Source organism: Notamacropus eugenii, chromosome 5, assembly GCF_028372415.1.
Source record: "Notamacropus eugenii isolate mMacEug1 chromosome 5, mMacEug1.pri_v2, whole genome shotgun sequence".
In the NCBI taxonomy this organism is placed as follows: Eukaryota; Metazoa; Chordata; class Mammalia; order Diprotodontia; family Macropodidae; genus Notamacropus; species Notamacropus eugenii.
Window position 1 is genome coordinate 151,166,781 of NC_092876.1, and position 13,522 is coordinate 151,180,302.

General features: G+C 36.6%; 1 long non-coding RNA gene across 1 annotated transcript in view; it reads right to left on the reverse strand.

Moving 5' to 3' along the window:
• LOC140508943 (uncharacterized) overlaps positions 1–12,953 on the reverse strand; it is a 45,654-nt gene extending 32,701 nt beyond the window's left edge. The window contains exon 1 of the long non-coding RNA XR_011968539.1: positions 12,643–12,953. This is a non-coding gene — a long non-coding RNA (uncharacterized lncRNA). The remainder of the gene's footprint in view (positions 1–12,642) is intronic.
• Between the last annotated feature and the right edge of the window lie 569 nt (positions 12,954–13,522).

The window sequence follows — 13,522 nt, forward strand, 5'->3', positions numbered from 1 at the left end:
GAATTTTGAAATGTTTCTTTACAACCCTGGTCACTCCCTTCCCTTGAGTCAAGAAGGTGAAAGGGGGATGCGTCAAGATAAATAAGCCAGCCAGTGGCTGTCTGCACTTGATAAAATAGCGCATCCTTCTGTCAAAAATTTTTGTATGATCTGGAAATGCAACTGATGTCATCTGAAGTTTATTGTTTGTGTTTACAGCTTAAACAATTTGGTTATCACTTATGAAAATTGTAAATTTGCTGATAATAGTTTTAATGCTAAAATCTAAAGCTGGTACACTGTGAGTGTTTGTGTGGAATGGAGCAGTCCTCAGACAAGTCAAAAGTACAGCCCCAGCAGCTCTAAAGAGCATATTTGAATCATGGAGTTCCTAGAGAAGGAACTTGCTGTGGTGAGAATTTGAAAATATATAGAAATGATCTCTAGTGACTGGCTTTTGCAAAGGACAAAGTTAAAATTTGAGATGTGTGTCCTGGTAAATTTTTGATTAGTGAAACTTGTCATCTGAGCTAAAAGCTTGTGAGACTATAACAAACCATATTTTGAGTTATCTGATGCATCATAAAAATCCATCAATAGTCAATAGTCAGTAATCTACCATTTGAGAGAAATGCCCCAAGCTACTCAGAGAAAATGTGATTGTTACAGGTGGAGATCTTCCTCTTCAATAGCTGAGGGAACAATTGTAGCCTCCACCTAGGATGGGATCCTCCTGACTCAGTTTCCCCATTGTATTCCTTTGAAAAGGAATGTTTCCCACTTGATTGTTCCTGATTCTAGTTATGAGGCGGAATTGTTAATATGTGTTTGCAAAACTGTGATTCTAGTCATGCCCTTGTTTTTCCTTTTTATGGCAAATTTCTGTAAACAAGGCAAGTGGTCAGTCTGAAAGGGCAGTTATTTTATACCTCAGTTGGGTAAATTAGTGCTCCTGTATGGCCATGTGAAAGATTAAATCCCTAGAAAAAAACATTCTTTCTGTATGATATGGAAATTAGACAAAGGGAAAAGAAGTTTGTGAAATAAAAGTACAAACAAATGTTGAATCGTTATTCCGTAGACTAAGGCTGGGATAAAGTTTATGTTTAAGATCTAGGCTATTCAACCTAAGATTATATTCCTTTTTATATCTTTTTGCATTTTTTAAATTTTTTAAAATTTATTTATTTAAGTTTTCAACATTCATTTCCACAAAATCTTGGGTTGCAAATTTTCTCCCCATTTTTCCCCTCCCCCTACCCCACAACGCCAGGCATTTTAATTACACCTGTCACCAATCTATCAGTCCCTTCTAACATCTCTTCCTTCCCTTATCCCAATCTTCTCTTTTGTACTGAAGGGCAAGATAAATTTCTCTACCCTATTACCTGTATTTCTTATTTCCTAGTCACAAGAACAATACTCAACAGTTGTTCCCAGAACTTTGAGTTCTGGCTTCTCTTCATCCCTTCCTCCCCACCCATTCCCTTTGGGAAGGCAAGCAATTCAATATAGGCCATATCTGCGTAGTTTTGCAAATGACTTCCATAATAGTCATGTTGTGTAAGACTAACTATATTTCCCTCCATCCCATCCTGCCCCTCATTTCTTCTGTTCTCTCTTTTGATCCTATCCCTCCCCAAGAGTACTCCCTCCTCCCACTGTCCTCCCTTCCATTATCCCCCCCCCAACCTGCTTATCCCTTTTTCCCCCACTATCCTGTATTGTAAGATAAGTTTTCATACAAAATGAGTGTGCATTTTATTCCTTCCTTTAGTCGAACGTGATGAGAGTAAGCTTCATGTTTTTTCTCTCACCTCTCCCCTTTTTCCCTCCACTGAAAAGTCTTTTACTTGCCTCTTTTATGAGAGATAATTTGCCCCATTCCATTTCTCCCTTTCTCCTCCCAATATGTTTATCTCTCACTGGTTAATTTCATTATTTTAAGATAAGATCTCATCCTATTCAATTCACCATGTGCTCTCTGTCTCTCTCTCTCTATGTGTGTGTGTGTGTGTATGTGTGTGTGTGTAATCCCACCAACTACCCAGTTACTGAAAAAAGTTTCAAGAGTTACAAATATTGTCTTTCCATGTAAGAATGTAAATAGTTCAACTTTACTAAGTCCCATATGACTTCTCTTTTCTGTTTACCTTTTCATGTTTCTCTTGATTCTTGAGTTTGAGAGTCAAATTTTCTTTTTAGCTCTGATCTTTTCATCAAGAATGCTAGAAAGTCCTCTATTTCATTGAAAGACCATTTTTCCCCCCTGAAGTATTATACTCAGTTTTGCTGGGTAGGTGATTCTTGGTTTTAGTCCTAGTTCCCTTGACTTCTAGAATATCATATTCCACGCCCTTTGATCCTTTAATGTAGAAGCCACTAGATCTTGTGTTATCCTGATTGTATTTCCACAATACTTGAATTGTTTCTTTCCAGCTGCTTGCAATATTTTCTCCTTTACCAGGGAACTCTGGAATTTGGCCACAATGTTCCTACGAGTTTCTCTTTTTGGATCTCTTTCAGGAGGTGATTGGTGTATTCTTTCAATATTTATTTTGCCCCCTGGTTCTAGAATCTCAGGGCAGTTTTCCTTGATAATTTCATGAAAGATGATGTCTAGGCTCTTTTCTGATCAAGACTTTAGGTAGTCCCATAATTTTTAAATTGTCTCTCCTGGATCTATTTTCCAGGTCAGTTGTTTTTCCAATGAGATATTTCACATTCTCTTCCATTTTTTCATTCTTTTGGTTTTGTTTTGTGATTTCCTGGTTTCTCATAAAGTCGTTAACCTCCATCTGTTACATTCTAGTTTTGAAAGAACTATTTTCTTCAGTGAGCTTTTGAACCTCCTTTTCCATTTGGCTAATTCTGCTTTTGAAAGCATTCTTCTCCTCATTGGCTTTTTGAACCTCTTTTGTCAATTGACTTACCCTATTCTTCAAGGTTTTATTTTCTTCAGCATTTTTCTGGGCCTCCTTTAGCAATGTGTTGACCTGCTTTTCATGCTTTTCTTGCATTTCTCTCATTTCTCTTCCCAATTTTTCCTCCACCTCTCTTACTTGATTTTCAAAATCCTTTTTGTGCTCTTCCATGGCCTGAGTCCATTGAATATTTATTTTGGATGCTTGGGATAAAGAAGCCTTGACTTTTATGTCTTTTCCAGATGGTAAGCATTGTTCTTCCTCATATGAAAGGATGGGAGAAGATGTCTGTTCACCAAGAAAGTAACCTTCTATAGTCTTATTTTTTTTCCCTTTTTTGGGTGTTTTTCTCAACCAGTTACTTGATTTTTGGGTCCTTTGTCAAGAGTAGGGTATACTCTGGGAATCTGTAAGATCTTAGTTCCTCCAAGGTGGCCCAATCAAGCATGTACTGGTCTGGACACAGAGAGGGATTTTTTTTGCCCAGAATCTTGGCAGTTACCTCTCCATAGCCACCTGGCCTCCAGTTCCTCCAAGTCAGCACTGGGGGCTGATTTTCAGATATGCTGGATGGGCAGGGCTACCACTCAGTGTGAGATAAAGACCAACTCCCCTATGGCCTCCACACAGGGCCAAGGAAAGACTCAGCTCTTTGATGCCCCCAGGGGTTTTTACGCTCTAATAATGGTCTGGCTGCTGTGCCTGCCAATGTGGCTGCCTGCCTATGTGGCCTCTATGGTGGCTGCCTAAAGCAGGAGCTGTGGAAGGCCCTTCTCCCTTCCTGGCCAGCTGAATAAACCCCATCACTGACCTTTGGCACCTGTGGGTTGAAGGATCTGCAAACCTGCTGCTCTTGGGACTGGGAATTCTGCAACTGGAGATTCTGCCCCCAAGGGCTGTTCATTAGCTGCCCCACAGCCAAGGCTGGGCTGGGCTCCATGCTCTGCTCCATGTCTGGTGCAACAGACATTTCCCGTGGGTCTTTCAGGTCACCCTGGGCTGGAAATCTCCTCCTCTCTGTTGTTCTCTACTTCTGTTGTTCCAAAATTTCTTGAGAGTTCTTCTTTACAGGTATTTTATGGGCTGTGTGGGGAGACCTTGTGTATGTGTGTCTTTCTACTCTGCCATCTTGACTCTGCCCTCTCTTTTTTATGTCTTTAAACAACTTAGTAAATGGATATTTGGCCTAGTCATCTGCTTGTTATTAAATATATGTTTGTATGGAACAAGGTCTTTAAATATTTCAAAATGATGTTAGAATAATTGAGTATTGGTACAAATGACTGAGAGACCTAGCTGCTATTCTATTAATTACTAAAACTAGATCAGAAAAATCTTTGGTTTGAGGAAAAGAATTTCAGTACAATTTTCTTAGAAGGTGGTAACATCGAGTGTTTTTGTATTAATGGAAAAGTCAACTTCATTCAAAGTTTGTTACTATTGTGAAAGTAATACCTGCTTATACTATGTGTTCTGTGGCACAAACATGTTTGATTATAAGCAGCTTATTAATATGCACTGATTTGGAATTAATTACTTATAGATCCTCCCAAGTCTTCTATAGTAACTGGAGTAAAAGTCAGTCTCTTAAGTAAATTCATCTGTATAACTATTGAACTCCAGGGTTGAAAGGTTCTGCCTGCATAGTGTTGTTAATTATACTTACATGTATATGGTTTGATCCTCAGTAGTATCTGATCTTCCTAAAGGAATTGGAATCAGAGTGGAAACTTTTGAGAAAATAACAATATCAAAAAATCCTGTATACCAAAAGTAAATAATAATATTATGAGCATTTTCCCAGACAGTTGCTTAACTTTTGAGTCTTTTGTCAGGTGGAGGATATACTACCCTAGGCTTCAGAGGTTTTGTGCAGCTGTTCTCTGAGATATCTCTAGGGACCTCTAAGTTCTCTGTTGCTCCAGGGTATCACAATGAAGACAGAGGAGTTTATTCCTCTCTTGGCCTGCACTTTAGTGTGTGAGGAACCAAAACTAATCTTTTCTGCCCTTGAACTGTGAGTAGGATTTCCCTCTCGACAATTGCCACCAGCTCCACCATGCCAGCACTCCTCCTCACCCTAGGACTGAGACCCAGATCAGCTGCTTGATTCCCCCAAGGATATTTAGACAGGAGGCTCCAAAAGTGGATGCTGCTGCCATCTGGGACCAGGGCTGGGGCCAGACCACACTCCTCTGTCACATGGGTAAAAGAGCTTTCTTACTGACCTTTGAAGCTGTCTTTGGTATTTGTGTGTTGAGAAATCTGGTAACCTCAGCAGCTACAAGATTCAGAGCTCTGAAGCCTGCTCCAGGCCTATCCATGTCTCATTGAACTGAGCTCTGCTCTGAGTCTGGAGTAATAGACCTTTTCTGTTGGCCTACCAGACTGTCTTGGACTAGAAATCTGTTGTACTCTGTCATTTTTTGGCTTCTGCTGCTCTAGAATTTTTTTAGAGTCATTTTTACAGGTATTTTAAGGGCTATGGGGGAAGAGCTAGAGCAGGTCTCTCTCTCTACTCTTCCATCTTGGCTCTGCCTCTCTGTTTTTTTGTAGGAAAATCTATATCTCTAAGTGCTACATCAATAAAATAGAGGAGCTGAAAGAATTGAACATGCAATTTAAAAATACCAGAAGAACAAATTAAAAAAAAAACAATTAAGCATCAAATTGGAAATTATGAAAATCAAAAAAGGGATTAATGAAAATGGAAGAAAAAACATTAATAAATAAAATTAGGAGCTAGTTTTCAGGGAAAAAAAACAACACAATAGGTAAAACATCAGTTAGTTTGATTTTTAAACAATAGAAGAAAACCAAATTATCAGTATCAAAAAAATAAAAGAATGAAGATAAAATTAAAATAATTATTAGGAGCAATTTTGCCAAATTATATGTCTAATAATCTGACAATGTAAGTGAAATGGATTCATATTTACAAAAAAAAATAAATTGCCTCATTAATGGAAGAGGAAATAGAGTATCTAAATAACCCTATTTTAGAAAAAAAAATTGAACAATGAATTGAACTCCAAAATAAAAAACATCCCCACAACCAAATAGATTTACAATTGGATTCTACTAAACATTTAAAGAAAAAATAGTGGTAGAAGTCTGTAAAGAATTTGGAAAAACAGACAAGGAGTTTTACAAATTTCCTTTTCTGACACCAATATGGTGTTAATACCTTAAACAGGAAGAGCCAAAAGATCAAAAGAAAACTATAGAACAAATTTCCTGATACATATTAATGCAAAAATTTTAAATAATATACCAGTAAGAAGATTTCACCAATGTATCATAAAGATCATATGTTATGACTAAATGGGAATGATACCAGGAATGCAAAACTATTGCAATATTAGGAAAATTCTCAGCACAATTAGTCATATAAATAACAAAAATGGCAACAATCATATGATTACCTCAACAGATGCAGAAAAAGCTTTCAACAAAACACAATACTTGATTTTATTGAAAACACGAGAGAGCATAAGATTAAATAGAACTTTTATTAAAATAATATCTAGATGTGTTAACAATGTAGGGTACTATGAAAGTCTTATGCAAAAAGTAGAGCTTGAGGTCAGTGTTGCAGGATGTGAGGAAAACCAAGAGACAGAAGTGCAGGAATGGAAAATTCCATTCACTGGGATTAGCAAATACAAAGAAAAACACAGGAAAGAAGAGCATTATATTTGAGGAAGTTCAGCTTAGCAAGTGTATGTGGGTTGTAAAGTATGAAGAAGGGAGGAACATACAAGAATAATATCTAAAACCACAAGCAAGCATTATCTCTAATGAAGAAAAGCTAGAAGCCTTCCCAATAAGATCAAGGGTGAAGAAAACATGTCCATTATCACCACTGTTGTTAATATTGTCTTAGCAATGGGAGCTATAGCAGTAAGAGAAGAAAAAGAAATTGAAGGAGTTAAAATAATCAACGAGGAAAGAAAATTATTATTCTTTGTAGATGATATGACAGTATATGAAGGGGATCCTGGAGACTCAATTTTAAAAAAAAGAACTAGCCAAAATAATTATCCAATTAAGGAAAGTTTCAGGATATATATAAAAAAAAAAACCCAAGAGATCATCAACCTTCCTATACGTTACCAACAAAGTTCAACAGAAAGGGACAGAAAGAGAAATTTCATTTAAAATAACTTCCGACAATACAAAATATAGTGTCTACCTTCCAAGACTAATCTATGAAGTTTAAGAACACGATTATAAAACACTGTTTAGATAAATACAGGTTTAAACAATTGTAAAAATAATTGCTCATGGGTAGGCCAAGTCAATATAATAAAAAAAAAGACAATTCTACCTAAGTTATTTCATTTATTGAATGCTATGCTAATCAAAACTAAGAAAAATAGAGAGCTAGAAACTATAGGAAAAAATTCATATGAAAAAACAAGCAAAGGTCAAGAGTATCAAATGAATCAATGAAAAAATACAAAGGAAAGCAGTATAACAGTATCATAATTCAAACTATATTACAAAGCATTAACCATCTCAACAATCGCTAACTGGCTAAGTAATGGAGTGAGGGTTCAGTGGACTTGATTAAGCACATTATACAAAGGAGTAAATAACTTTAATAATATGACATTTTATAAATGTTAAGCTTCAAGCTTCGGGAACAAAACTCACTTTTTAAGAAAAACTACTGGGAAAACTGGAAAGCAGCTTGTCAGAAAATAGTTATAGATCATCATCTCACACCATATACCAAAATAAGGTCAAAGTAAGTACAGGGTTTATAAATAAAGGGTGATATAAACAAATTAGGGGAACATAGAAAAAGTATCTGATTAATCTATGGATAAAGGAAGAATTTATGATGAAATAAGAGACAGAGGGGATCTCAGAAAGTAAAATAGGTATCTTTATTTCATTAAATTAAAAGGCTTTGCTGAAACAAAACCAATGAAGCCAAAATTAGAAGGAGGTCAGGAAAGTGTGTGGGAGGGGTGGATTTAAAGCAAGTTTCTCTGATGAAGGCCTCATTTCTCAAATGTATGGAAAACTGAGTCAAAATTATAAGAATGTGTTATTCCCCAGTTGATGAATAAATGGTCAAAGAATATGAAGAGCAACTTTCAGAAGAAGAAATTAAAGCTATTTTAGTCATATAAAAATGCTCTAAATCATTATTGATTAGAGAAATGCAAATTAAAGCAACTTTGAGGTGCCACCTCACATCTATCAGATTGGGTAATATGATGGAGAAGAAAAATGACAATTGTTAGAGGAGATATGAAAAAATTGGAACAATAATGCTCTGGGCGTAGAGTTGTTAACTGATCCAACCATTCCAAAGAACAATTTGGAAATAACTATTAAGGATTGTAAAATTGTGCATAACCTTTGACCCATCAGTACCATTACCAGATTTATATCCCAAAGAGACTGAAGAAGAAGGTAAAGGGACTCTTTGTATAAAAATGTTTATAGCAGCTTTGTTTGTGGTGGAAAAGAATTAGAAATGGAAGAAAAGCCCATCATTTGTGGAATGGTGGAACAAGATCACATGCACGCATACACACATACACACAGATAGATAAATATAGATATATTATTATAAGAAATGACAATCAGGATTGTTTCAAGAAACACAGAATGCCATATGATATCATGCAAAGTAAAGTGAGCACAAAAAGAAGAACACTGTAGATGCTAGCAACAATATTGTTTGATGATGAACTGAGAATGACAACTATTCTGATCAATACAATGATCTAAGACATTTCTGAAGGACTTATGATGAAAAATGTTTTATATATATATATGTATATGTGTGTGTGTATGTAGATATAGATATAGATATAGATATATAGATATATTTCCAGAGAAAGAAACAGTGGAACCTGAGTTGTGTAGTTGTCCTTTATTTTCAAAGAGGACCTAAATTACATCACCATGATAAAGTGAAGTTTCAGTGTGTCCAACTGTGGCTGATCAGGCCAATACTAGCTTGGAATGCTCCACCACAGATTGGGCACAGATAGTCTGTATGAATTTTTGAGGTGGATACTCCAAATTTGCACATCCTATGTTTCCTTTGTGCTGTCTCAATTCTGCTTTGCTAATAGAGCATAGCACCCTTTGTGATGTGGGCATGCCATGCTGAGCAGTCCTGTGCCAATGTCTCCCATGTCACACAGCCAAATCCAAAGTTCTTGAGAGAGACCTTGAGAGTGTCCTTGTATCTCTTCCTCTGACCACCATGTGATTGCCTGCCCCATGTGAGTTCTCCATAAAATAGTCTTTTTGGCAAGGATATTTTGCATTCAAACAATGTGATCAGTCCATCAGAGTTGCACTCTCTGAAGCATAGTTTGAATGCTTGACAGTTCAGCTCGAGCAAGGGCCTCAGTGTCTGGTACCTTATCCTGCCAGGTGATTCTCAGAATCTTCCTAAGACAGTTCAGACGGAAGTGATTCAGTTCCTGGAATGGCACTGGTAGACTGTCCATATTTCACAGGCACACAATAATGAAGTCAACACAATGGCTCTGTAGACCTTCAGTTTGGTAGTCAGTCTAATACCTCTTTTCTCCCAAACTTCTTCTGAGCCTCCCAAACACTGAGCTAGCTTTGGCAACGTGTGCATCAACCTCCTTGTCAATGTGTACATCCCTGGAAAGTACACTGCCAAGGTAAGTGAACTTATCCACAGCATTCAAAACTTCTCTATTTGTTATAATTGATGATTCCATGTATGAATGGTATGGTGGTGGCTGATGGAGCACCTGTGTTTTCTTGGTGTTGATTATTAGGCCAAAATTAGTACAGACAACAGAGAATTGATCCATACTTTGTTAAATCTCAGCTTCAGAGGCTGCATTGAGCGCACAATCATCTGCAAACAGAAAATCATGCACCATCTCTCCCTCTGTTTTGGTTTTGGCTTATGGCCATTCAGATTCTAGATTCTTACCATCAGTGTAATAGTTGACCTCGATGCCATGCTCATCCTCATTGAAAGCATTTGACAATGTGGCTGAAAACATCATGCTAAAAAGCAAGGGAGCAAGCACACATCCCCTTTTCAGTCCTTTGGTGACTGTGAAGGCACGAGAGCATTGTCCACTATCCAAAACCTGGGCAAACATGCCATCATGAAATTGATGAACAATACTGATGAATTTCTCTGGGCAACCAAATTTTGACATAATTTTCCTTAAGTACTCACTACTAACAGTGTCAAAGGCCTTGGTCAGATCTACAAATGTTGTGTGCAGACCTCTGTTCTGCTCCTGGCATTTCTCCTGGAGTTGTCAGGTAGCAAACACCATATCAACTGTTCTTCTGCCATTTCTGAAGCCACACTGTCTCTCATGTATGTGATCTTCCAAGTGAAGGATCAGCTTATTAAGGAGGACTCTAGCAAAGTATTTTGCCAGCAATGACTAAGAGAGAGAGACAATCTGTGATTGCCATGAGACAATCTATTCCTCTTATCTTTATAGAGATGGACAATGGAGGCATCCTTGAACTCCTGGGGTATAACTTCCTCTTGTCATATAACCTGGAAAATTTCAGTCAGCTTTTGTATGAGTGATGGTCCCCCTTCCTTTTAAATCTCAGCTGGAAGAGAATCAGTACCAGGTGCTTTGCTCCATCAAAGGAGCCTAAAGGCCTTTAAACCCTCTTCTTCAGTTGGAAGTTGAGTACAGTTTGAAGAATTTTTTTCGTTTTACTTTTTTGTACTTTTTTGACAATGTGGCTGATATGGAAATTTGTTTTCTGTGATTTCACATATATAATTACAATGACATTTATCGCCTTCTCAATGGATGACAAAGGAGTTTCAAGAAGGGACAGATTTCAGAACACAAAAGTTTTTTTTTTAAATGTTAAAAAGTCTTAGTATACTTTATAGATATAAAAGATTTTAAAATAATAAATGCTACATCTCTTCAACAGGATTTTCATTTCAAACACTGTGAGTCAAGTTCTAAAATGTACCACTTTAAAAATTCCCTGTCTTCTAAATCAAAATCACCCTTCATAAATTAAATGGTCTTTTAGGGAGTCCCCAATTCTCTCCCCATTTCCCTCCTCTCTCAAGTTAAATCTTCAAAAATCAGGGGGAAATAAGCATGTGAGAATTCACTTTTGAGGAACTTTTATTTTTGTAGGTATTTATGTGATTGTCTAACTATTTTTACGAGGTGACAAGCCAGTGAATCATCCTTTACACACATGCACACAAATACACACACAAACATAGACATACACATATAAAACATCCATTTTTCAAAATTTTCTACCCCACTCTATTCTTTTAAATTCTCCTTTTCTTAAAAAAAAGCCAGGTTTTCACAAAAATCACATATAAACAACATGACTTTCTGGATCCATTTTTTAACAGTGTGTGCATGCATGTCTACATGTGTGTGTGCATCTGCGGGAAAGAGACAGAGGGAAAAATATCAATGACAGAGAGATTGTTGACAGAAAAGACAGAGGGAGTGACAAGACAAAGGGACAGAAAGACAGAGACAGAGATAGAAGAAAGAGAAAAGAGAAGACAAAAGGAAAGAAAAATAGGGACAACACAGAGACAGAGAGCCAGAGAAATAAACAGCAGTTGTGAATCTTATAGAGAAATGAAGAGTAAGGCAATGAAAGAGGTAGTCATAGAAAGACCAGGCAGACAGAAAATGCAGGAAGACAATAAATTACATATGTGATTTTTAACATTAAAAATATAACTTCCCACTTACCTGACTTAAAAGTAACTGAAATTATGCTTAATAGTAGGTGAAGATTTGCTTTCTCTAACCAAATATATTGATTAGAATAACTAAACTCCGAATCAGGAAGACTTAAGTTCAAATCTCACAATTAGTAAATGCCTAAAGTGAGATTTGAAACTAAATCTTGTTTCAGAGTTTAGTGCTTTAAAATTCACCATTTTGCTCTGTCAGCTAACTTAAAAAGGTGGCTTATTTTATTAGTATGTGAATTTTTAGGAATTGACAATAAGTAAGATCAGATGCAGCAAACTTATTAGTGGCATGATTCTTTTACCTTTCCTGTTCTACATCCCCCATGGTGCAGTTTGAGATAATAACATTAAGTGCTCTAAAAATATCAGCTTTTGTTAACACTACATATCAGAATCATGAGTAATTTTACTGTACAAGAGATAAATAAGTCTGAGATTTAGAAACTAGGTTTAGACTAAAAATTATTCTCAATATGTAGTCAGAGATTTAAAAAAAACCCAACAAAACTCTATATTACAGATCGTCTCCAGTGGAGACTGGTAAGTAAAAGATCAACCTCTCTGTTATCCTTTTTATGTTCCCCTGGACAATGGTTTATCTCCTTGTATAGTTGGAGGCTATGCAGCTTTTTGAAGTGTTTACTTTTAATGCATGCTGAGCTATGCATGAAAAATTTTAAATTCTCGCCAGTGCAAACACGTGGACTTCAACAACAGTAACAAATGGAATGATAATTTTTTTTCTCATACCACAAGATACTTAAATGCAGTTTCCAACTGGACAACTTATTTTTATGGGGAGCACTATAACAAATATAACTCTTTTATAGTCGGAGGTAAGAGGAATGTCATATTTATTCCTCCACATTTCATTTTGTCTCTCTTTCTCACAGTATATTGTTGCAATAAAGAAAGTAACTCATTTTCCTTTGCTTCAAATAATGAACCCCTGTTCATTATAACAAGATATATAATATCAGTGTCCTATATTACCTTGTGGTAGATATGATTTCAAATAAATCCATGATTTTGTCTCATGGGAAATAGTTCTATGTTATCCAATGTGCAGAGCAGTAGCACTCCTCTCTAACATAGGTTTCTGAATCTGTGATGTTTTTCAAGCTGTTGCAAAGGCACAACTCTTGGGAGAGAATGCTGGCCAAACCTTGAACTGTGCTGGAGTTGCTGAGAGAGATTTGGAGCTCTGTCAGTGAAACAAAAATGAATTCTTCTTTCTTGGTTCAAGAAAGGACATATGTAATGGTGAACTCTCTTGAGGAACCACATTAGAAAAATGGAAACAGAGAAAGAATGATAGACTCTGCAAAATAGAAATGTAGGGGCTGGCTCTTCTATATGCCTCTGATTTTCACCTTGTCTTCCTAAAGACTTCTTGGATCTCCCCTTCAGTGAGATATGCACATGACTCTTGGTTGGACCAAGAGATTTATGTTTTTTCTCAAAGAGGGGGAAATCATTTACTGGGGGGAGACAAATATGTTCACAAGCTCCTTAAAAGCCCAGAGTACCTTGCACTCCTATGCTTGTTTGCCCTTTGTAGAAGTTACTGCATTGGCATCTTTTGGGTGGGTCAATTGAACCAGGCCCTATAATGCCAATATGATACCCACAGTAGCCACTATGGATATGCATGTGTATTTCCAAGGTAAATTTTAAAAATATAAATTCTCTTCCTTAAAGATAAAACTAAAATATTTATTCAGGTACCAGAAAGCCAAATCCATCATAGTAACAAACTAATCTATACACATTATCAATGCAGAGAGTATGGCCATCCCCCAGCCTTCCCTCTGTTGTCTCCCCACAAACAAACTCCCTTAGGCAAAACCATTCACTCTCTCAATCATGCTAG